At 33.6% G+C, this 14,150-nt stretch overlaps 1 long non-coding RNA gene across 1 annotated transcript; it reads right to left on the reverse strand.

Annotated features, from left to right (window-relative positions):
* Nucleotides 1-4,350: 4,350 nt before the first annotated feature.
* Nucleotides 4,351-8,983, reverse strand: LOC118251540 (uncharacterized). Its single transcript, XR_004779854.2, has 3 exons — nt 8,906-8,983; nt 6,967-7,032; nt 4,351-5,838 (listed from the first exon to the last, which is right to left on the reverse strand). It is a non-coding gene; the product is annotated as an uncharacterized LOC118251540 (long non-coding RNA).
* Between the last annotated feature and the right edge of the window lie 5,167 nt (nt 8,984-14,150).

A 14,150-nucleotide genomic window follows, 5' to 3' on the forward strand; every position in this document is an offset into this window, starting at 1 on the left:
AATACCAGCATATGTACCTGCACTAAATGAAGACGAAGTAGAAGGAAGTAATCAGAAATTGTCAGGATGTAAATTAAGTGTGCCTCTGGGTTAGTAATACAACCACATGCTATTCAAATTAACCAACAGAATATTACAATGCCTTTTGTTAAGTGTTTTGGAAAATAGAAGCTTGTGGGCTGTTTGGTAGGGGTCAGCTGTGAATGAGACATCTGAGAAAAAAAAAAAGTGAACATCCAAAACTTAAGTACCATTTGTTTTTCCATTTCCTTCCAAACAGCACCTTTTAATTTCAAACCACTAAACAATGACATACAGATATGTAAAAATATGTGGAAAGATTGCACATGTATAGAAAGAGTAAATATATTTGAAAAGGTTTTAATGCTATATTGCCTCTTTGTTTATTTTGCATTTAGAAATATTTATTTTGCATTTCTTTTTAAAAAAAATATAATTTCCTCTTTCTTTACAGATTGCTACGTACTTACTGCACACAATCAAATTCATCACACTTTGAGGGGAAGGAGTAAATGTGAAAATAAAACAGGACAGGTTGTATATTGAAACAAATTTGAAGAATCATCTCCATTGGAAAAAAAAAATTAAAAGCTTTAGAGCTTTACAGTGACAGACCTCATAGGCCACACAGCCTGTGTGAAATTGGATTCAGTGTGATTATTTCTGGGCAATAATTCAGAGCAAATAACATCAAGAAAGGCTTGCATAAATCCTGACAGAAAAAGTGGATTTAAATCAAACTAATAGGTTGCAAAACATATGAAATATGCTTTGTACTGTGCCTTGGAGACACATGGCCAAATCCATATTCGAAAAGTAAAAACAAACCAGAGTGATTTGAAGAATAAATTACTTGTCATCGTGATCTTTAAAAATGCCAGAATTTAATGCAAAAATATAATCCTAACATTTATTGCAGCAAAAATAAATGTCAACATATTAGACTTAACTGGCTAAGCCTTGTGGTAGCATTTCTACAAAGTGAAAGGAACATGACAAGTTGTATTTCACATTTATTAGAATGAGATTTGGTCTTCTTTATCATAAGCAGTAGATTTAAACACTTTATTTTAATTTACTTCACAGTATTGAGAAAAACATTGACTCAGATAAGAAGTGGAATACCATATACTCTTTTCTCTAAAGCTATCAATCAATTTTAGAAGCTAAATATGTGATATGACAACACTAGAACTTTGCAGTAGAATACAAAATGTAACATAAAATGTTTGTGACATATCGCAGACACTACTTAGAAGCATATCTGCTTTATGTAGAACATGGTAAAAGTTAGTCTACTATCAGCTATAACAGATATATCCTCATAAACATGTAAGTCCATGTTACTTTAGAGAAGGACTCTGATAGCATCTTTTGACTGCAGCATGGTACCTATCCAGAAACAATCATTACTCTAGTTCCTTCTTAAACTTTTATGTTATGTAACATCTATGTGCAGTTCCTTTCCTTTCATTATTTATGACATTATTTATACTTTGCAAAGTATATTCTTAGACATCATCTTTCCATTACTAAAATACGAAACTTCAGCATCACACATACGAAACTTCAGCATCACAGAGATGATCACTGATGATCAGATGATTTGTTCTTAGAAAACTCATAGGAATCCTAAGACAAGGCTTAGAAAATCCTGTCTTAGGATAGGATTCCTTGTTTAGGATAGGAAACCATCAAAATTCCTTGGAAATATATATAATTCTTCCTGTTATAATAGTGGCAGCATAACCTTTAAATGTTTTAACTTATTATTCACTGCCTCACAGGGTTAAAATCTTTAGATCACTTCCTTTCAGATAACAAAGAATATATATGTAAATCTTTTATCTAGGGTAATAAACATAGATATTAAAACATTAATATCATAACTGCATTAAATAATGCAAAATAAATCTGTGGAAAAATGTTTTGTAATTGACACTTTAAAATAAATTAAATATGTTTAAATAAATTGCAAAATTAAGCGCTTATGAGATGCCAAATTTGTACTTTTTCATTCCTATATCTCCTGAGTGATTTCTACCTGACAAGGAAAGAGGTAGGTAGTTCTTTAAGAAAACAAAACAACACAACAACCAAATGCAAATAATGGAGAATGTGGTCATATAACTGATGATCAAAAGCATGCAGCCTGTCAGAATACAGTGTTGTCATCTGTATGTTTATTTCTATTTTGTACAAGCTGTTCACATTACAGCTTTAAAAAAAAATATTTATGCAGTGATACACAACAATATCTGTAGATAACTTCTAGTTATTCTTGTTTTTGGTTATTATTATTATTATCAATGCTAAACATTCTACTTGTTTTTCAGAAGACATTAGCAGAATCAAGTATGTGGACAGGCTGGAGAAGGTCCAAAGAAAAGCCCATAAGACGATTAAAGGACTGGAGTGTCTGCCATATGAGGAAATGCTGAGGGAACTGAGTTTGTTCAGTCTGGAGAAAAAAAGACTCAGAGGAGATCTCATCCCTATGTTCCACTGTTTAAAGTGTGTCTACAAACAAGATGGAGACTCCATTTTGACAAGCAGTCACATGGAAAAGACAATGGGCAATGGGTACAAGCTGCACTGGGAGAGATTCCATTTGGACATAAGAGGAATTTTGGTAGAGCTCACTGTGAAACCTAGCCCATGAATTGGGGAATTTTACTGGTTTACCAGAGTGCATAATAAAGGAGTTGTACAGGGAACTGGATGTTTTCAACATCATACCTAGGGGCTGGGGCAAGCTTTCTCCTTTCTGGTACTTACAGGCAGAAAAGTCTGTTACAAACGAAGTGCTAAGTCTAGTGGAAAGCATCTGCAATCTATGAAACTTTATATAGCACAGATCATCTCCTATCACTCCTTTGGCATTTGGTAGTGGTCAGCTTTGGCTCTCAAGCATTTCAATGGATTTCACTGCAAGTAAATGTTTCTCTTGGAAGACAACTGCTAAAATGGGCACAATGACTGACATAATTTCTATTTTCTTTGTGGGGATGCTTTAACACCCTTATATGTAAGTTGCTCCCTTCCTCCTACTATAAATGTTTTCCATCATTTGAGCAGACAGACAGTATGTGTATAACATCAGTAAAGGGATGTCTTTTAAAGGCCTGATATTACAAACCTAAGGTCTATCATACATTACACACACAAGCCACTATATGACACAAAAGTATATGCTATACACTCAATGTCTTAGTAAGCTAAAGAAGTGGGTAATATTTAATTTGAATGACAAAAAGTACAATTACACATTTTATCTCTGAAATATGGGCTGTGAAAATGAGTTGCAGCATATATGGATAATTGCATTTAAATTTGAAACTAGTTAGCACTTTTGATAATAAGTAAGGCTCCCAAATGTCTAAGTACTACACTGTTTTGTATAAATAAGAAGAATGACAAAAAATGTAATTAAATACACTAAACATATGCTGCAATGAAAGAGTGATAAGTTATTATAACATGCTTTTTTTAGAGGAAACCAAACTTCTGTTTTCAGCAGAATCTTATTTCCATAGAACTTTCATATAATTCAGCTTACAAATACTAGAATATGTTTATAGACCTGAAACTGGTAGCCACTTAAAAACTTTGAAAGATTTCTATGTAGCATATTTATTGAGCTTCATACATATCACACACTATATATACCTCTGGTCATATACTTTAGTAGGTTACATGAAAAATTCTCCTTTCTCATCCTCTCCAAAAAATCCCCATTGTATTTTTATCTGCTCATAAAACATTCACTAAAGCAAACAGAATGTTCAGGTAGTAATATTCTATTTTATGTTTCATCTGGTTTGTAAAGAACCTTTTTTATTTTGATTTATGTTTCATTGCCCCCTGCTGTTTGAAAAAGTCCTTAAGTCCTTTTTTTTTTTTTTTTTTTTTTTTTTAAGTCAACATCTCTATCTACTTTACTAGTGCATAAGGGGTTGGGTTTGAAATTATCTTTTTCTGCTATGGTCTCAGATTCAGTATGCTATTCTTTTTTTTTCACCTGAAGGACTGAAGTACTCAAATAATGCAATAAATGCAATTAAACTATTATGACAAGGCTGCAAAATGACAAAGATGCTTTCAAGTACATTTCCTGCCTTATAAGCAATATTGACAAAAGTTAATATTATTTTCATATGCAATTTCTTTTCTATTTTTAGTTACTATCTCAGGACAGAGAATGCCTCACAGGACCATGTGTGAAGAGAGCTTTCCTTACATATGCAGCTCTTCAATTATCCCCTATTGCTTGAAGAGGATTCTCAGTTGCTTGATGAAACTATTCATCTAGACCTGCTCATCACTTACCTGAACATAGTTCTTTTGTGTTTTTCAAAACATTTACCTAGGAAAGCTGAAGAAATTAGGAGTAAGCATTTTTTTTTCTTCTGGAAGCTGTGCAGAAATTTTGCCCAAGCTATATTTGTTTGTTCATGTGAAGACATTGAAGGTTGGACAGGAAGACTTCTCCAGTGATACCTAATATGACACGTATTGATTGTGTCTGCCAGCAGAAAATCCATGCACCCTAGGAAGTTCTCCATTCTATAAAAGTCTTTTGTACTAGGGAAGGCTCTGCTGTAACAGAATGAGATATTTTATGAATGAATGCATAAGTTACCTAGGTAATAACGGCCAAAACTTGACGCAAAAAAAGCTTCCAGAAATCAGAAAGTCATGTCAGTGTCATCAGAATTGTGGGACAGCATGGAAAAGTTGTGGAATTGCTTTAAGAACTGATTTTGGAAATGTTACTTGGGCTTATTTGCTGTGGTTTTTAGAATTTTCAGGCTTCTGCTCTTTAGCTTTTCTCTGCGACAATAATGCAAAAAGAAAAAAAATCTTAAAATTATATTTTTTAAATACAAACCCACAAAAATTTCATAGGACTATTGGAGCCCATGCAGAAGAGCAGTGGCATTTGTACCATTGTCACTACACCCAACATGTAGGTCTCTACCTACCTGAAGAGTAGCCTTAAGGCATATACTAATGTCTGGTTTATCTCAGCTGATAAACTCGTCTGACTTCAAAAATCTGGTATCTGGCTGTACGAAACTGAGAAAGCATGTCTTAACTTCTTTCATTGAGATGCCATTTCACTTCACATTTGTCAGAGATGAACAAAGAACATGGACAATTAATTAGCTCAGGTGACTCGGATGGCTTGAATGTTTGTCTGAGCCCTGAAGCTGTTCAGTAAATATCCTTATAATGAAGCACAGAACTGGTATACCCAAACCAGATCAGGTGCTGTGTAGATGAGATACATCAGTATAGATCCACAGCTCTCTACAAGCTAATTTAGAGTATTCAAAGCTTAAAGAAAGAAGTAGCTACAGATAGAGCCACAAATGAATTGCTCTGCTTCTCAGCTAACCAGAATCATAAGAGCCCCCCTCCCCTCCTTTTTTTATATTTTTTAATAAAACAGATTAACTGCCTCTATCAGTCTATCAGTCTATCATAGAAGAGTGAGGAACTAAGTTAATTGCACAAAGAATTAATCATCACTCAGTCAGCATCTATGCTTGGTCTGCAAGAAATGAAGAAAGGAGCTCAAGGCAAACTAACTAAAATAAATGAGAAAGAGAGGATGAAATAGAGGAGAAAAATAAGTATTTAGTCTGATGGAAGACTGTAGGAATGTTGTTAAACATGTTGCTTTGTTTGCAAACTTACTGGACTGGATCCAAACCTCATATCCATACAAATAATAATAATAATAAAAAAAAATGTCTTCCTCAGAACTTCCTCCAACAGTTTTTGGTCTGGTTTGGTGTTGCTTTGATTTTCCTGCAAAAGAGCAGAATGTGTTATTTTTTCTCATGTTTGTTTAAAATATCTTGATGTTATTACTAAGTTTGTTTGCAGTCTTGTCAGAAGCTGGAGATTGTAGCTTGCAAAGCTTGAAAAGACAAATTATGTGTGTTACTTGTATAGAAAACTTTAGCATATTATTACAAATCAATGATGTTACTGTTTTTCTTTTAACATTCTGGGTGTAGCATTTATTGTTTTGACATTTCTTGACTCTTAGTTTAGAGTCCTGGAATTCATTTATGCAAGTATTAAGTGGTATAGCTATTGGCATTGGAAACTTGACTCACTGGCATAAAGGCTTCCTTTTGGATTATTCGTAATTAATAAATGAACATCATGTTACACAGTGTAAGATAGATGTGTTTTTCCACATTTGGGATAATTTTTCAATCGATTCTCTTCCTCAGTAAATCTATGACACATTGCTTTTTTTCATCCTGATCATTCTGAAGCAGCCTTCACTGTATTACACTTTTTTTCTTCCTATTTTACTGGCAAAAAGACAAACAAAAATCCCTCACTTTCTGTGCTGCATAAATATGATATATATGCACTAGCATATGATACATATTTTTTGCAAAGAACATTGCAATAACATAGAGCTAATAGAAGTTCCTTCCATGTTTTCAAAAGTACAGTGAAAGCAGAATGTATTTCTGGGATACAAAAAAGATATTTCTAAGGCAGGAAAAAAATAAGAAAACCTATTATTTCAAAACTATCTGTAAAATGAAATAAAATAAAATAAAATAAAATAAAATAAAATAAAATAGTAATATTAATAAAAAGTATTTGAATTACTACCCCAATAGGTATTCAAAAGATGTGTAAATGTGGTGCTTAGGAACCTGGTTTAGCAGTAGACTTGGCAGTGCTAGGTTAATGGCTGATGATCTTGAAGGTCTTTTCCAACCTAAATGACTCTGTGATTCTATGATTCTATCAAAATAAAATAAAATAAAATAAATAACGAAAAGGAAAAAAAAAATCAAACCTTTTCAATGAAACCAAAGAATTGCACATAGAGACTTTGACTAGAACTTAGAATCAATTATTTGTGAAGAATTGTGATTTTGTGATTTTGAAATATTCAAATCTTACCTCCTTCCAGGTGGTTTCTGCATTCCAGGTCTTTTCAAAGTTGATCATGGCATGATCCCACATATTCTGGAATACAATTTAGCAGTCTAATACAGTTCTTGGTAAACTCATTTTCTAAGAACATGAAGGAGTCAAGTTAAATTCAAGGAATGCAGGCCCACCATTTATTTTAAAGTGACATCTGATTGAAAACAAACAAACAAACAACAACAACAAACAGTAAGAAATGTGTAAATCTTTCATAACTTTTTAGAAATATGTGTTCTGTCTGATTGGCCTTTCCTGGATGCTTGACAGCTTTCCTGAGAATTATTTTCTCAGCAAACACCATTTTGTGCCACTTTCATATCCCAGTCTTTCTCTTTTGCCTCTCTTAAGGTTCTGTGCCTCTCAAAAGAGTTGTCTATCTTATCTTTACATACTAACTTAATGTTTTGTTTTTATTATTTCTAGTTAGTAGGGCAAGCATCAGAGATTATTGCCTTCAACTATTATACAGAACCTAAATATTAGGTCAAATGTGTGTCAACTGTGATACTAAGCAGTGTGGAGACTTGGTGTCTGATCATGGTTTACAGCAGCTACAGACAATTCTAAACAACACTTTCTTTGATGGCAGCTGAAAATGTTCCTATTTTCTAACAAAGCCAGTTGAATGAAGTAGGAAAGCTTTCTATTTTCTATAGAAAATGAGGAAGTAATCAACAAAATGGCTTCTGTATAGGTTTCATTAGGGAGGTGATTGTCCCCCCTACTTTGCCCTCATGAGGCCCCACTGGAGTACTGCGTCCAGACTTGGGGCCTCCAGCACAAGAAGAACACGGAAGTATTAGAAAGAGTCCAGAGGAGGGCCACAAAAATGATCGAGGGGCTGGAGCATTTCTCCTATGAAGACAGGCTGAGATGGATTGGGTTGTTCAACCTGGAGAAGAGAAGGCTCCAGGGAGACCTCATAGTGACCTTCCAGTACCTAAAGGGGGCCTACAGGAAAGCTGGGGAGGGACTCTGTCAGGAAGTGTAGTGATAGGACAAGGAGTAATGGCTTTAAACAAAAAGAGTGCAGATTTTGATTAGATATAAGAAATAAATTATTCCCTATGAGGGTGGTGAGGCAATGGACCAGGTTGCCAAGAGAAGTTGTGGATGCCCCATCCCTGGAAATGTCCTGGAAGTGTCTTTGTCTGAAAAGCAGATCCTTAATATAGTTACAGATATGTCAGTACAAAAGAGTTTTCAGATTAAAATTTCACAAGACCAGCTAAATATTCATTTAGAATATATCAAGGGATATATCTTGGCAAGTTACTCTATTTTCTTTAAGTGAAAAATCCTACATAGCTGGATATCTTGATAAAATAAGACAAAAGACAAATATGCTTTATTATTATTGTTTTAAAAAATTTCTAGTCTAGATCACAGCCTTACTCTTCAGATCATAATGTATTTGACAATGGGGGGGGGGAATGTATTGTTACTAGTAAGGTTAAGGAGAAGTAGTTAGTCACATAAAAATAATAAAAATATATGCCTTCTTCTTTATATACCTTCTGTTTTTTTCTTGCCTCCAGATATTTCAGTTCTAAAAAACAACAACAACCAACCAACCAACCAACCAACCAAAAAAAGACAATCAAACTAGCTCCTTTTGTGGAAGTTAACAAAAGTATTAATTATAACAAGTATTATAACAAGTATTATTCCAAAGCCAATATTGAGTTCCTTTTTTTTTTTTTTTTTCTTCTTCTTCTTAATTTACATGAGAACAGCAGGGATATGAGATAAAGATAAAGCACAAGATAAAGTTTTGATGGAGAGCTATTCCCTACTCAGGGAGAGTCTTAAACAGATTATAGGTAGATATTCCAGATGCTTAGCTTTAACTCCGTGAGTTTGGTCTTAAACTGTTAATTCATTTTTAGGGATTGAAAGTCCATATTACCTGGATTGACGTTTACAGTAATGATAGCCTCTCTTTGTAATATTTGCAGAACTGGAGTAGATGGATGCTCACAAGATTTGGACCAGGATGCTCTGGGAAATCCAGGCACCAAGCTGAAAGAAGAAAACCTTTTCAGAAATGTCTGCTTCTTTACATTTACAACATTTCTTTTTTTTTTTTTGATTGTTTATTTTTTTGTTGGAGATTAGGTCTCAGTTTGTGATAGGAACTTTTTTTATTGTTTATTTTGGATTTGGTGTGGAAAATAGATCTTTTTCTCTGGAATGTATACTATGTGTGCCAAAAAATAAAGGGAGTGTATCTGGATACTACACATGTATGTAAGATCTGTAGATACATGTATAAATATATATAGGTACTTTCCTATGTGTACAGACACATAAAGTGAGGGAAACATGGTTTCTGTTTGAATATAATAAATAATGTAATAAATACTGAGAAAGCAAGGCAGCTGAATAGTGTTTCTCATTATCTTCACTATTCAATGCATAATTCTAATGTGTCTGCATGGTGTCAAAGGTCTGCCCTGAGTGCAGAATTATTATTTTATTCATGAAGTTCTCCTTTAGCATTATATTGTACGAATTTTTGCCATATCCTCCCTGTGAGGTAAAATACTTACTACAGATACAGAAACTGACAAAAACCTTTTGCAAACTCACTGTCAGAGCGAGAGTTATGCTTCCTGATGTTCTCATTCCTATGTCTTTATTCTCCAGACTGCCAGTCATGCAAACCATTGGTTATACCCATTGGTTATGTTTGCTGTGTATTATTCAGGAAAATTTCTCTTGGGTGTGGCAATCCATCCAGGAAAACGTAGCATAGATACAACTTGCTAAAATTTTTATTTAGATGACTTGACTAGTCATGATACCGTGACAGATTTTTATGTGACATCTTTCTATCTGATTTTAACAACTGGATGTGTTTGTTGTTGGCTTTTATATACCTGCTACATTCTCTATGCAACTCTCTAACTTCCAAAGGAAAACCTTCAGTACTTACAAAGCTGTGTTGGCCAAAGGTCTCATTTCGCTTTCATCTCAAATTCTCTCAGCATTGTGTCCTGATAGAACTCCAAAGAACAAATTCTGTGATATCCACTTCCTTTCTTTTATGAATGTGCTGGGTTGACCCCAGCCAGCAACCAAACACCCACCTTTTCTTTGACTCACTCCATTTTGGCAGGGAGTCAAAGAAACTGAAGGAAGGCAAAAAGACCTATGCATTGAGGTAATGAATGTTTAATAACAAAAACAAAAACACTTTCCGGAAAGCAGGACCTCAGCATGTGCAATGGTTACTTGGGAAGACAAATACCATAACCACAAATATCTCCCTTTCCTCCTTCTTTCCCAGAGCTTTTATTGCTGAGAATGATATCATATGGTACGCAATACCACTGGAACTTTTTTATGGAATACCATTGGAATTTGGTCAGTTTAGGTCAGATGTCTTGGCTATGTCCTCTCCCAACTTCTTGATCATCCTTAGCCTACTTGCTCAGAAGGGGGAAGAGATAAAGAGTAAGTCATGATCCAGTGCAAGCACTGTGCAAGTGCAGCAATAGTCTAAACACTGGCATGTTACTGACATCATTTTAGCCACAAATGTGAATCACAGCAGCATATAGGCTACTATGAAGAAAGTTAACTCTATAACTTCATCCCAGCCAGATTCAATGCAATGAACAATAAGGTCCAAAACTAAAAGTGCAATGAAATTCTGCATATACAGAGACAATATTCCATCCACAAGAAAAAATATTTAGAATATTATTTTAAAATGAAATGTGACAAGGCAGTCAAGACACATATTTTTAGAATCATAAAATCAGCCATTAGGAGTTATTTTAAAAAATGTTAAAAACAAGCAAGAATGTTCTTCAATAGTTAAGTTTAAATAGTTTAGTTTAAAAACTGAAATTGAGATTTTCAAAATTATTGATAATTCTCATAACAATGAGTACTTCCATTAAGATGGTGAAGGATTGGGTCTTTTGTTTTGTTTTGTTTTTTGGTCTATAACCAGTAAAAAGAATAAATTGTAACTGACAAATTATCAAAATTAGTTTTATCATTGTTGTTAAGTATGTTTAACGCTTCAACTTTTTAATTAATTATTTTTTTTTTGAGATATGGAGATTTCTTGACCTTCAGAATAATCAGAACACTTGTACTGCTATGCTGAATTACACATTCTTCATCATCCCACAGAATCATGCAGTATCACACTTGGAATTAAACTGACTTTAGTAGGTAGCGTATGCTAATTTTTAAGCATAGTTTTAACTTAAGAATATTTTGAAGGTGACAATTACCAAAGATAAAGTATGGAAAATAACTTAAGGTCATGGCTGATAACAGTTGAACATGTGATCTTTGTCTCATGCTGTAGCACTGAATGCCAATGCAATTTCTGAATTATATTTCTAATACCCTTGCATGAAAATGGAAAGTAAGCATTCTGAAATTCTATTACCTCTGTACATTAAATTAATGAAACCAGTATGGGATTTGAAATCTTGAGGAACTGGAGAGGTTTCGATACAAGAATTACAGCAATAATTTGAAGTTAAGGAAATCATGTTTTATAGCAAGAAACTAAGACATTTAATTTACATTGAGATGACTTTATCAATGACTATAAGAACCCACAAGAACCAAGGACTGCTGACAGCATGCTGGCTTTTAATGTAGAAGAAAAGAACATGACAATCCAACTCCAGAAGGTAAACAAATTTCAGTAACATCTGCTAAATAAGACAAAATGTTGTAATTAATCGCTGAAATAGCTTATCTGGGAAGTAGTAAAATATAACTTATTTGAAGACTTTAGATGCAGATGGACTGTAGCTGAGACAGATATTAGAAGGGCATGACACCAAAATCACTAGACATGGGTGAACAGAGTACATTATTCAGGTCACCATTCAGTGGCTATAACTATTATACCCTTGGAATGTCTAACTATGTGAAGACATTAATTTTCCATGTACTTTAATGGACTTTGCCTTACGCAATTTCAATGCACTGTACAAAGATTTGATTATTTTGCAGTTTTCAAGTTTTCCAGTACCAAAACACTGTATTTTTTCTGGTACTTTTAAAAAGAATAAAAGTATATAACTACAAAACCCAATCACAGTATTCTTTGACTTCCACTTCATATCACACCTAATATGTTCACAGAGTGGTCTTCTCATAGGATTTATACAGAGCTCCTTGAGTCATCATTTGCTAGTCTCATTTTGTATTTTCCCCATTAACTGCAGTGTATCTCTCAGTGCTTACTGAGTTCTTTATATACTGACTCACAGAAAACTTGCTACATAATCATAATTTACTGGTCTTTAATGACAGTTTGGATGCATACCAAAAGTATACTTTCACATTTGTCATGGTGATATGCTTTTATGCCTGATTTTACATAGCATTGATTTGATTTCCTCTATTAATGACTGAAGTCACTATAAGAATCCATGTGGAAGACAATAAACCAATTTTCACATTTTTTTTACCAACACCACTCTGTCCTGAGAGCTCAAAAAACATTTAAATATATAACCAAATTCTGTAATTAAATCACACCATCCCTCAAACACAGTAATCAGAAGGAGTTAGTAAAAAGATCTCACTGTTATACTCACATATGACCTGTCAGTCAATTAGAAACAGTTGTTTTCCAGGAAGAATGTGATTAAAATAGAGAGAAAAAAAAAATATTCCAATATAAAAGCAAACAGAATGCATGGAAAAACTTTTTGTGGAGAAGCACTGGAAGTAAGGTGTTTTTTTTTTTTTTTTTTAAAAAAAGTAAATGGGCTGTAAACGAGCTCAGGCTCGTTTCCCTTTCCTTGGAAATAAAGAGCTAGAAAATGTAACTCTAAAGTGACATCAGAGCAGGGAGTGGTTGAGGAGCAGACAGCAGGCTCTTTAGAGTTAGTGGCACGCATTTAAGTTTCCTGCTGTCTCACAAGTTATAAATATGTGCATAGCTTCAAACAATTGTTCTTTATTTTATTTTATTTTATTTTATTTATTTTATTTTATTTTATTTTTATTTTTTGTATCAGGAACACTTTCAGTTGGTTAAAATGTAAACCATGTAAACCAGCTCTTGTCTGGAAGATACTTTAAGTGTATTAAGGAAATACACAGGTGATCCTATGCATCCTATGTCTAGTGTTCAGCTTGGTATTGCTTCATTGGGGTCAAGCTACTTTTGGACTGGTGCTGGCTCATAGTTTAGTTGGAGAGCTCTTAAGATAAAACTGCTACTAATTTCCCTGATGTGTTTCTATGATGGCTTTCAGCATGATAACTAGGAAAAAAATCACCTGTCGTACTAAGCAACTGTGGAACTTGAAATTCTAATGAAATTTGATGTTGCTGGATCACCCTGAAATCTACAATCAGGAGGTGCTCTAGAAAAGTCAAGTGGTATTTTTATTCTCATATAGAAATACTGAGACTTATTAACAATACTTAAGCAACTTAATATAAATGTCTGTTGTGGTTAAAGAAAACTACCATAGTTTATAGAATCATAGAATATTCCAAGTTGGAATGAACCCACAAGGATCATAGTGGAGCTCTTGGCTCCACAGAGGACCAAAAATCAGACCATATATCTGACAGTGTTGTCTAAACTTAATAATAATAATAATAATAATAACAATAATAATAAATAATAAATAATAAATCAATAATTTAATAATAATTTGATAACATTATTATTATTGTTATTGTTATTGTTATTGTTATTGTTATTGTTATTAAGTAAAACTTCCTTACTCTTTAATGTGATATAAAAATGGGGAGGATCATTGCAATTTATTCATGGCTTAAGCACACACTATGCATTTCTATATGCCAAGCATGGACAAAATACAGAAAGATAACCAGTATGATATAGGCTTGTATGTATAAAACATCGTAACGTTTAAAAAAAAAACAAACAACACTTTGTAGTTGTTTTTCTTTTTAGAGACACTTAAATGTTTTATCTTTTCCGTGGATAGAGTTGACCCCAGCCTTTTCAGTGAAAAGTCTCAAGTGAATAAGGAGAAATCAGCCTATATTTCTTCACTGCACATAGCTACTGTTGTTAGAGAATCACTAGTTAACTAAATCATTATGCTATGTTCCTCTCTGGTGCAATGTCATTCATAGTATGTTTTAGATCTTGACCACAATTATCTCTGTAAGTGTATGTAGAA

This window comes from Cygnus atratus, chromosome 4 (genome assembly GCF_013377495.2).
Source record: "Cygnus atratus isolate AKBS03 ecotype Queensland, Australia chromosome 4, CAtr_DNAZoo_HiC_assembly, whole genome shotgun sequence".
Taxonomy (NCBI): domain Eukaryota; kingdom Metazoa; phylum Chordata; class Aves; order Anseriformes; family Anatidae; genus Cygnus; species Cygnus atratus.